This window comes from Amia ocellicauda, unplaced genomic scaffold (assembly GCF_036373705.1).
Source record: "Amia ocellicauda isolate fAmiCal2 unplaced genomic scaffold, fAmiCal2.hap1 HAP1_SCAFFOLD_26, whole genome shotgun sequence".
NCBI classification, from domain to species: domain Eukaryota; kingdom Metazoa; phylum Chordata; class Actinopteri; order Amiiformes; family Amiidae; genus Amia; species Amia ocellicauda.
The window spans coordinates 1,182,501-1,194,210 of record NW_027102823.1 but is presented as its reverse complement, the minus strand read 5'-3'; the positions used below and the strand labels follow the sequence as shown (position 1 = coordinate 1,194,210).

The window sequence follows — 11,710 nt, the reverse complement described above, 5'->3', positions numbered from 1 at the left end:
AAGACCTAATTTGAAACGTTGTTGGTAAGTTAGATAATTAGTGGGGACCCTCTATTTGCAGTTCTTCCCCTCCATAATTGCTAAAATAAAGTTTTACTGACATTTTATTGACCCTACCACTGCATAGGGCACATCTGTAACATGAACGCTACTGAATGGCACATACATTGAAAACTACGGAGAACTGAGACAAATCCACTTTACACTTCATAAATAATCTTAAAACGTTTCCAACCAAGGCAACACCCACTTGAAATACGTTCATTCTCATTTTTGGTAAACAAAAAGAGAGATTGTTACATATGTTCCCTATGATGCATCTACAGAGAGAGAGAGACAGACAGACACTAACACTCTCTCTCTCTCTCTCTCTCTCTCTCTCTCTCAGCTGGGAGTGTGTGGGAGGGGTCTGCAGTGAGCGGGAGTGCTGCTGAGAGCTCTGTCCTTTGGCTGCGTTTTTTTGTTGCTTTACTTTTTTCAGTTTGTTTATTTTGTCTTCTGTTTTCAGTGCTTTTCTTATTGTGGGGGAACAGGGGAGGGGAGGGGGGAGTACCGGTAGTTCTTCCCGGGTCGGGGGGTCGGACCCCCTGAATGCGTCTTTTGAAAAACTGACCCGACGCCATGGAGTCAAGATCGCTCCGGTGCAGTTCTGCCCCCTAGAGCAGTGTGTGTTAGCGGTTGGGGAGGTAGCAGGGTGTGAAAATATCAAGTCTGCTGCCATTGTTATCTTCTTAAAAACCACTGATCTGCTCAATCAGCTAGTGGCTAATGGCACAGTGTTAGACGACACTTTCACCCCGGTGTTGCCGCTCGCTGCTCCTGCCCGGAAGGTAACGCTGTCTAACGTCCCTCCGTTCATCCGCACCGGCTCGGGCAGCTGATGTCCGGCATTAAGAGGGTCCCGCTGGGCTGCAAAGCCCCGCAACTGAAACACGTCGTGTCCTTCCGAAGGCAGCTGTATATGATCCTCAATAACATCAATGAGGATCTTAATGTCATTTTTAAATTTAAGATCGACAATACCGACTACGTCGTGTTCGCTACTTCGGAGTCCATGAAGTGTTTCAGGTGTGGGAGCGAGGGGCATGTCGTGAGGAACTGTCCCGAGCAGGACAGGGAGCGGGAGGAGGAGCGGGGCGACGCGGGGAGGAATAGAGACACCGGCCCGCAGCCACAGATGCAGCGGGCAGACAGAGATCGAGCCCCGGCGGAGGAGACAGTCGCCGGTCGGACCGATGGTACCACTGATGCCGTGACGGGGGAAGAGCTGCCCGGAGGCGATGACGCACAGCTGGGGGACGGGGTCGAGGCAGCGGGGGATAGTGACGACCGAGACGCCGGGGGGAGATGGTGTTGAGGCGGTGCACGGGGCGCTGGTTAGTGACGAGGAACAACCTCAGCAGCCAGCAGACGGGCGGACAGACACACAGGGTGTAGCCGAGGAGGAGGCAGGGCCAGGCTCGGCGGTACAAGCCGAGGCGCCGGGTGGAAAAAACGCACTAAGAAGGTGCTGGGAGGGAGCACGGACGGTGTTGGTAAATAGTGGCAGTAAAAGAAGTGGTGGCACAGTAGTGAAGCTGGGGTAGCGAGCGGCTTGGTGGGGAAAGGTCCGGCTACACGCTGGAGCATCGCGGCTCGGAGTGACAGTGAGGGCGGCTTCACGGATTCCTCTCTCGCCTCCTCGTCCTCGGTGAGTCAGAGCTGCAGTGAAGGATATCAGGAGGTTTTTAGAGAAAACGAAGGGAAAGAGGTCTGTTGTAGTGGAGCAGTTTTTCCCAGATCGTGCACGCCTGCTGGTTTAAGTTTTTACAGAAACCCTGACCTATCAATTTGTACAACACTCACTGAAAACCATGGTTGGGGTCAATTCCTGTTTTTCAATTCCAATTCCTCCTACAAATCAATTCAAAATTGCAATTACTTTTTGCATTCACAGAATATTCTTTATTGGAATTGAATTGAAAAGGGAATTAAAAATTGAATTGGAATTGACCCCAACCCTGTTGAAAACAAAACAAAAAATACAGATCTGGTTCTTCAAATCTTCACTCTGGTTTCATTCTGTGTCGTAGTTCATTTATCTTGCTGTTAATTGCACCACCAATTACACTCTTTGGGGTACTGGGCAATTTTTTCGAGGTAGCCCCTAAAAAACATGTATCACATAGATTTAATGACTTGCACATAGATATATAAAAATCTTTTAATAAACATACCACATATCTTTGAGAAGGGTTCATTAGTTACATATTGCCACAGTAAATCAACATTTTTGTGTGTGGGTGTATTTAAACGTTTTGGTGTATGCTCTTAAACTTGTCTTACACTAGTTCATAGTAAAATCTGTACTTGGTGAAGCAGCTATGCAAAGGCAGTCTTTTCTCCATTAATACCTTGCTTAAGCATTACATTGATGTGGCACAACTGGACTGAAATGTGAAGTATTTGCTCAAAAGTCAAATTTAAATGAGACATGAAAGTTTATATTGTCAAGGATCCCATGGCACTATTCATTATTATTATGTATTAATATGTCTGAAGCATTAATCCAAGGTGATTTACAAGGTGTTGTTGAAAGAGTGACGTGGCTGAATTCTAAGTCAGGCTTCCCTCAATCAGGTCTAACAAATTTGTTATGACTCCACCTTTACTGCTGTGTAGTAATCTGCTGGTACAAAATGGCTGCACCCCAGAGGGTGGTGGGTGAAGTGAGTCTGTAGAGCACTTTGGGATCTTTCCAGCTGCTACATGTAAGGTATTATTATTTATTAATAAATTAACTCTAGTCTCTGAAACTAAAACAAAGGCCAAAGGAACATTTCAAATGCTAACCCTTTGTGTTCTATACAGTTAAAAAGGAGAGTTAGAAATTTTGTACAACAGCATTTACATACCATATATGGCTTCCACCTTTAAGCGATCCAGAGGTGTCTTTATCTCCGAAGTTGGATCTCTCTTGCTGCCACCACCACGAAGATTGCTCTTTAATAATGTTGGAAAGTCAAAGACAGCAACCGTCAGGGTTCTTGCATATGACGTATTCGTGCTGCACCTCTCTGCAAGGATCCAGGACAGTTTGTCAATGTAAACTCCAGTGCCTGGGAATATTTCCACCTAAAAGACAATGGTAAATAAAAAACAAGTTTATCCCCAAACTATTCTTATATTATGTTAAGTGGAATACATTATCAGTAAGGCTGTGATTTTGTTACAGAAATGTGTTATTAAAGACCACAGTATGTCTCAATTCTAAGTTTATTAATTTACAGACATAATAAAGTCAGTGAATCTGTGACACCCATAATTCAATTACATTCTTATTATCAACTATAACTATGAATATAACTGATAATGTAGCATCATTAGATTGTTTACAACCAATATTTGTTTTCAATATATATATTTTTACCTTGTCTTTGTAATATTGTAGACCAAGAGTGTTATACCTGTTTTGGTGATTCTTTGTCAGATTCAGAACAATTTGCTGTGGGGCTGTCAGAACCACTTGATGGTGACACACTTTTGTCTTCATTGCTGATAAATGTGGCTTTTGTTACAATTTTTTTCAGATTGTCCAAAAGGTCTGGAATCTCTGGAGAAAAAAACCTTAGTATTAAATGATAATCATTTCTAGTAATATATTTAATACAAAGTGAAAACAAAACCATCAATGCCTGCAATTATACTTGAGAGACTTGCTCTATGTTATTGGCAAACTGACCTTTTTGTGGGTCATTAACATTAGCTACGAAAAAAATAAAAGAGATAAAATACAAGAATTACCAGGTCTAATGTAATGCATATAGTCATTAATGTAGGATTATGAAGTTATGTTGAAAAACTTTATTTAATAATCAGTATTATTAAACTATTAGACAGTGCACATTAAGAGTCTGTATTGTGGTTCTAGATTACTTCAGTATGATCAACTATAATACATTACTCTGGAATCTAAATTACTGAAGAATAACATTTATCAAGGTAAGGAATTATTTGCTATAAATAAAAAAACTTACCATCAACCATACGGTTTCGAAGACATTGGTTTTCATTTTTAAGTCTTGTCTTTTCCTTTTCGAGCTGCTTAACGTTTTGCTGTAGCTCAACTTCACTGGACTCTTTAAATGTCTGTAGAATATGACGGGATCTAATTCTTGAAGCTCCATCGGTTTTCTTTCTTATTTTGTGCTGTATTCAGAGAGAAAAAGAGTTTAAAATGAATATATATATATATATATATATATATATATATATATATATATATATATATATATATGAAAATGATTTAAAAAACACAATCCTGCAATACATTTATTTAATATTTGCAGTAATTATCTCACCGGTAACTGTGGTTCATCAAGGTCACTATCATCTGAAATTTGAAGTTTTTTGTTTGGTTTAGGTACTGTCTTCATTTTAGGACAGGGCATTTTTGTTAGGTCATTAAGTTTTCTTCTTAGTTCGCCTTCTTTTCCTAAAATAAAAATAAAATAAATAAAACCCTGCATTATGTCCACAGATATTTGGGGATTATATTTATTTGTCATAAAAATACTGTGCTTTGACCATACAAATTAAGATGAACAGCCAACACTGAATCAAAACTGAAGTTAAATTATATCTGGTTTAATTTATTTTGTGATTTGGGGGATTTTATTGTAAAGCACAACACACAATAAATCGTTCTTACAAATGCCAGTCAAGTATGACGAGTTTTTAGCGCCCTCACCACCACCTACCATGTTATAAGAGTATGTTAGAAGTACAACACATTAATAACTTAAACATTCATTTCAAATATACTGTGATTGTATATATCAAATAGCATGTAAAGACTTTAATGTTTTTTTTTTTTAAATAAACATTGTTACCAGTCATAATGATCTGCGCTTCATGGACAGGCCATCCACCTTTTGGAGGTTTGTTCGTGTCTCTCCACTCTGCTCTGAAGTTTCGAGTCGTCTCTTCGTCATCATCAGCAATGCTGAATAAATCAAAATTGCGAAAGCAAGCAGTGGGAATCACGCTGTAAGAGTCTTTGTCGACCCTGCTTTCCCACTTCACCAACGCGTGCATCACCGCCATACTACCTTCACCTTCTCGTCCGTTTTTTCTGCGCGTTTTTCCCCCGACAAGTCACGGCACAAAAAACAGTCCCGCTCTGCATTCTGGTACTTGGCGCTCTTAATAACACCAACAGGGTGTAATCGCATAGACCACTCGAGTATAAAGTACTACATATGTCATCTGTTACAGTTTTTTTTCTTCTTCTGAAACTGCAAGCGCACTACATAAAGTTTGGCAAATGAAGAAATTTGGATGATGAGTTTACAATCTTATAAACAGTATTTAAGTAAACCTAGATATGCAATTCCAAAAAGAACAGCATCGAGATGGTGAAACAGGATACAAAAATAATAATACAATGTTTATACTTTTTGTATTTTAATTACAGTATGTAATTATTGCCTTTTGATTTACATTTACAGAAAAAGAACGGCGGCAAACGTGGACTACCCAACAAGAAGCAACAAAGTTACTAAAATATCAGATTCTCAGGTAAGCTTCATGCAGCCATACATGTATAATTATAAAATCAATCCAAAAAATAGACCTTGTTTACCCTACAACTGATTTGAGTGTTAATTCTTTTTAAGATATAAAAAAATATTTTGTTTTCTGAACTAATAATCTGTGAACATTCTATTATCTCTATAATTTTAATTAATACATTTATTTTATTATTGGTGGAACATTATATTTTTCAGCTCAGATGATTTCACGTACCATCAATTTTTCTGTTAATAAATGTGCAAAAACAAATCAGATGGATAGGCCCCTACATATGAACATTAAGTTAAAGGCCTAGAGTGAGTGTTCTTCACTTCCAGTCATGGCGGGCCACAATCCAGCTCTTTGTAACTCATCAACAACCAAAGACCTGGGAAAAGGGTTAAATGGCTTCAGTTAAGCCAATTAGGTAATTAAGAGCTCAACTGGAAAAAAAACAGCAGGCATAGGGGTACTTTAGGACCACAGTCACTGACATAACCTACAATGTTGTTGTAATGAAAATCAGCAGACAGTGGGCCTCCTCCAGGACTAAGGTTGAGAAGCACTGGTCTTGAAGACCACAATAACAATCGACCTCAAGGGCTAGGGATATTCGAGGTGATGCTAAACCAGTCCTGAATGTTTAAATATAATGTTATTTTCTTGTAGTGTGCCGTTGCTGTTAATGCAACCAGTTATATTGAGCCATCAAATACAGAAGCTGACGAAAGACATCAACATGTAAATTTAGTTGTAAATTTAAAGTGTGTGTGAAAAGTATTTTGTATATGGAGATTAACCCATAGTTTCACAGATAAATTGTGGACCAGTGATATTCAGGATCTTCAAAACAAGTCCTGAATGCTCAAACTTAACACTTCTTTTTTTAGAGTGTCGTTGCTGTCAATCCAGCCAGTGATGTGGAGCCATCAGATACAGAAGCTGATGAAAAACAACATGTAAATTTCCTAAATTAATATGGTGCATCAAAATACTTATTTAGCACTTTCAACTGTTTCTTTGTGATTCCTAAAATTACTTTACAGGCTGGGGCTGGGGGAAGACACTGCGCCCGCCTGGAGAAGCCTGTACAAGCCCCCCTCAATAAGAGAGCTGGCAATCTGCAGTGGAGGGTGTTACACACCATTATTGCTGTCAATTCTTTTATTACTGTTCTTAACCCTGCTGTGTCCGACGCCTGCCCATTCTGTGCTCAGAGAGAGACCGTGTTTCACTGTTTCAGCACTTGCTCTCGGTTGTCACCCATTTTTAGTCTTTTAACTCGTCTTTTTACTGATCTTAACCTGATTTTTAACACAAAGGTTTTTATTTTAGGGGCGCGATACACCAGAAAGACCAAACATGTGGACCAGCTGGTAAACTTCTTGCTGGGCCAGGCTAAAATGGCCGTCTATAAGACTAGGAAGAACAGAGTGTGTGGGGAGGGCAGTTAGGATGCAGTGAGAGTGTTTGCCATGCTGGTCAAGTGCAGAGTCAGACTAGAGTTTAACTATTACAGGCTGATGAATGATTTGGAGAGTTTTGAACAGGTCTGGTGTATTAATGATGCCCTTTGTGAATTGTATGATGGGGAGTTGGTTTTTATTATGTAATTCATTTATAGGGTTTAGTATTTGATGGTTGTTTTGTTGTGTGTATTGGGTTGCTTTCTTTAAAAGTGTACAGATCAGTGGCGGAGTTAATGCTTGTTGGGGGGAGACAAACAAAGGGGAACACTATTTTTTATTTATTTATTTATTTTTTTTTGTATGAATTATTGCGTGTTGCAAACAGGCAATGAAGTCTGATAAAAGTCAAAAAGTCTCTCTCTCTCTCACACACACACACACAGCCAGCAAGACACACAGAGCCAGCCAGCTCAGCGATGACATCACAAACATCTCTCTCAGGTGACTCCTATGACATCACAGAGCACGTACATTCCGTTGCTTGCCGTCTGTCAACCACTCAGTCACTGCCAGCCAGACTGGCTGGCTGACTGGATGGTGGGGCTGCTTGCTGCTGCTGCGTACCTTAGCAAGCTTATTTGCTTGACCGGCCTTCCTCCTCCGCCCACATGCCCACCTATGTCCGATCTGCTGTTCACCTGGATCACAGCTCCGCCCCAACAAGGCAGAGCCTCCCAAGAATGGTACAAACTCACCCACGTTCCCTCCACGGAAAGCTATAGCAAAAGGCAAAAGCATTATACGTAATGAGGAGGAACCCGAGTCCAAGACGCATCCGACCAGCCATACATATTTGTGTGTATTAAAGATCACATTTTATTACATTTAGATTTTCTGTACTTTATTACATCTTTTTGTGATTTTTAAATGTATTGTTTCTTTTCCTTATATATGTATGTATGTATGTATGTATGTATGTATGTATGTGTGTGTGTGTCTGTATGAAAGTGTATGTGTTTGTGTGTCTCTGTGTGAAAGTGAGTGTGTGTGTGTCTGTCTCTGTGTTTGTGTGTCTGTCTCTGTGTGAAAGTGAGTGTGTGGGCGTGTGTTTGTCTGTGAAAGTGTGTGTGTGTGTGTGGGTGTGACAGTGTGTATGAGTGTCTGTCTGTCATGTAACTCGCACATCTGTGAGGGCACCATTTTTGCAGAAAGAGATGTACACATTTTGGAGCAACATATGCTGCCGTCCAGACATCGTCTTTTCCAGGGACGTCCCTGCATTTTTCAGCAGGATAACGCCAAACCACATTCTGCCCAGATTACAAGCGCATGGTTGCGTAGGCAGAGAGTGCGGGTGCTAGCATGGCCTGCCTGCAGTCCTGACCTGTCTCCGAATTGAGAATGTGTGGCGCACTATGAAGTGCAAATTAAGACAATGAAGGCCCTGTGCAGTTGCGCAGCTGAGGAAATGCATAATGGATGAATGGGGGGAAATCCCACTTGCTAAACTTAACCAAGTGGTGTCTTCAGTGCCCAAGTGCTTAATAAGTGTTATTAAAAGAAAAGGTGATGTTACATAGTGGTAAACAGTCGACTGTCCCAACTTTCTTGGTTTCTTTTCACTGCTAATGAGATGCTGTAGAGTGAGTTAGTTATATTGCTTTCAGGAGCTCTAATCGTATTGATGAGTTCATGCAGCATTTGTAATTGAATTTCAAAAAGAAATCCTTGCTGTCTGGCCTGTGTGTATGAGATGTACTCTGTCAATCTTTGGCTAACAACTGAAACATTGGTAGAACAGAAATGGCAACATAAAAAAGAAAAGTAAATTTTAAAAGAGCACATTAAATAGGATGAATATACAGTTTTTTACAATCACTTTGTCACTAATTTCAGAACCTTGATGTCATTTTTCAAAACTCTAGACACAAAACTCAAAACGGTCATCACTTGTAACACAGGCTGTCCAATGTTCAAAACATTGCATTGTGCATTCATATCTTTAAAGAAACCTAGCACTTGCAGACTTGTTGGTTCAAATAACTCATTTATCATGAAATACCATAGTAACATAGTAACACAGAAGATACCGATAGTTTCACTGTGTAGTTGTTCGTACAATCATTAAATATTGTAGTACAAAATATGTGATACATGTTTCATTATGGTACTACACATAAATACATCACTGTAAAAGGACTAGTAGAGAGAATACTACAGACACAGTGGAATCATTGAACAAAATCTGAAATGTATTGATGCAATACAATCAAATCACACCATAGGTTTCTTTGAAGCCATGCAACAATAATTAGCTACAAAAAAGAACAAAACTACAGTAAAATGTCAACTGCAGTGTTCCTCACTTGGCTTAGTGTAAAACAAAGGATTGATTACTGTACTTCTGAATTTCCATCAGCCCTGTGTTCAGGTTCAGGTTCTCACAACCATTTTTCACAAGAGGCATCTTGAAACTGAACATACCTGAACATACTCAGTCATCAGCTGCTTCACTCTGTCTGCATTTCTTTCAAAAGGCACACTATACTCTGTGCTACACATTGGTATGCAGTATACAGTCATTTGACAATTGAGAGTAGCCTAATGTTTAGTGCATGCTGAAGACTTGCCGCTTCTCAGTACGGAAATTTCTGATGATTGAGGCCACAGTTGATCCTGAGTTGATTCTGAGGTTTGATTGAATCATTGTAGCTGCCTCAGTCATGGTCATGCCATGATTTACAACATGCTCTACAACTATTTCTCGGATTTCACTGGACACTATTTGCTGTTGCTGCCGCTGTCTGGTCCGTGGCCTTGTCCTCTACCACGTTCCCCCAACACCTCTCAAATGAGGCCCATGGCTGCCTCTCTGGTGAGGCCTAAGCCCTCCTCTATGACGAGGCCCACGACCACCTCTCAGAAGGGGTGCATGTCCCCTTCCATTCCTTTGACCACCACGTCTTCCTCCTCCCACTGCTTGACCTCTATTGTGACCTGGATGACTTGCCGGCTCCATGTTATCACTGTGTTGCTGGGGTGGATAGCACTCATTTCACTCGATACTCGTACCACAATGTGAAATCAATCATCAATAACCAGTTGGCAGTATTGGAAAAGCAATTACAAGGGCCTGCATACATACAGTAATGTCAAATCTGATGTGGAAGAACAATCATCTTCAACCAGGTTGGAGCGTTAGTTGCAATGCCTTTAATACACGCAGCGTGGAGAGGAACAGTGACTCAAGTAGATCCCAAAGTCGCTCTGCCTTCATTTTAACAGTCAGAGCTTTTATACACAAAAATCAAAGAGCTGGTTATAATCAGAAAGTCATTACTATGTTATCTTAAAAGTTAGCTAAGCAGAATTTATATCATTATAGGACAGAGTTCATAGATCAACACATGGATTAGGGAGCAGGCACTTCAATCATACTGTTTGACATTGTCTCCAAGATTCTCATCGTAAATAACAAACAGAAATCAAACTACCTTCTGGCCTGACCTTCTAGCTTGACCTTATCTTTCTTAAGTATACAAGAGAGAAAAACAGGTATTAGAGAAAAAATTTCTAACTTTCCTTCCACACTGCAAACATGGTGTGGAAAAGTGCTACATGATGATGAATGATGATGAAATATTACATCCATAGATAATGTAGTCCAACTGGTTCATGCTCCTCGTTTATTGATGTCAATGGATCTCATTATCCTGAAACTTTCATGATCGAAACTTGGAATATTGTTTGTCAGTTTCCATAAAATTATGCATTAAGAGTAATGCAACAGTCACTTATCATTTTGAGCAGCTGTATCAATTGATAGTTAGATCTTTGTAATGAAATGAATAGACAGTGATCTCAGATGTAATGTGTGAATTGCATTTTGAAATGGTAATACTTTGATGTTAAGTTGTGTCATTTTAGTTCAATGAACAAATGATCTGAGGTTGATGTGTATTGTATCCAAGCAATTGTAAAAAAGTGTTAGAGTTTTGAAAAATGTGCATTTTGATCATCGGGTGTGAGTTTAGTGTCTAGAGTTTTGAAAAATGACATCAAGGTTCTGAAATGAGTGCCAAAGTGATTGTAAAAAAGTGTAATATCAGGGGACAGTGGCTATTAGTGATCTGGCCTTCCGTGGCCTCTGTATTAATGTAACAGGTCACATTGTATGTGTACACTGATACTTGATAGTATAATATAGTACAAGTAAAAAACATACATAGGTATCAAAGAAGTATTTTGCAGAAATGATTATGGATAGTTATCAAAATGGAGAGGAAATGCTAAATCCAGTCTCCCCAGGCTGAGCTTCTATTGCTGCACCTGCTGGCCCCACTATATGGATAGAGCCACACCAAGTACAAGAGTCTCCCCATTGCTATTTATATCTCCCTATCCAGTCTTCTGTAGGTGTCAGGGTGGGGTGCCTATTCCCCTGCATGCTTTGAAACCTATAGCACCTGGGACGCACACTTGGGATCCGGTTCCTCTGCCCCTCACATACACATGAGGAATCCTAGGTGCTCAACACGTCATACTGTCTCTTTCATCTCATGTGTAAACTATGGACAAATACATGACTAAACGTGTTTAGTTGCTTTTCCCAGAATGCTTTGCGATATGCAAATAACGGGGACTATGATTGGCTCCCTGACATTACCCACACTGCGACTGATGCTACCCATTTCACTACCCAACAAAGACCCATAATATGCGTGTGTCTGTCTGTCTGTCTGTCAAAG

At 40.1% G+C, this 11,710-nt stretch overlaps 1 non-coding gene across 1 annotated transcript; it reads right to left on the bottom strand.

Moving 5' to 3' along the window:
* Positions 1–7,674: 7,674 nt before the first annotated feature.
* Positions 7,675–7,788, bottom strand: LOC136726895 (U5 spliceosomal RNA). Its single transcript, XR_010808274.1, has one exon. It is a non-coding gene; the product is annotated as a U5 spliceosomal RNA (small nuclear RNA).
* Between the last annotated feature and the right edge of the window lie 3,922 nt (positions 7,789–11,710).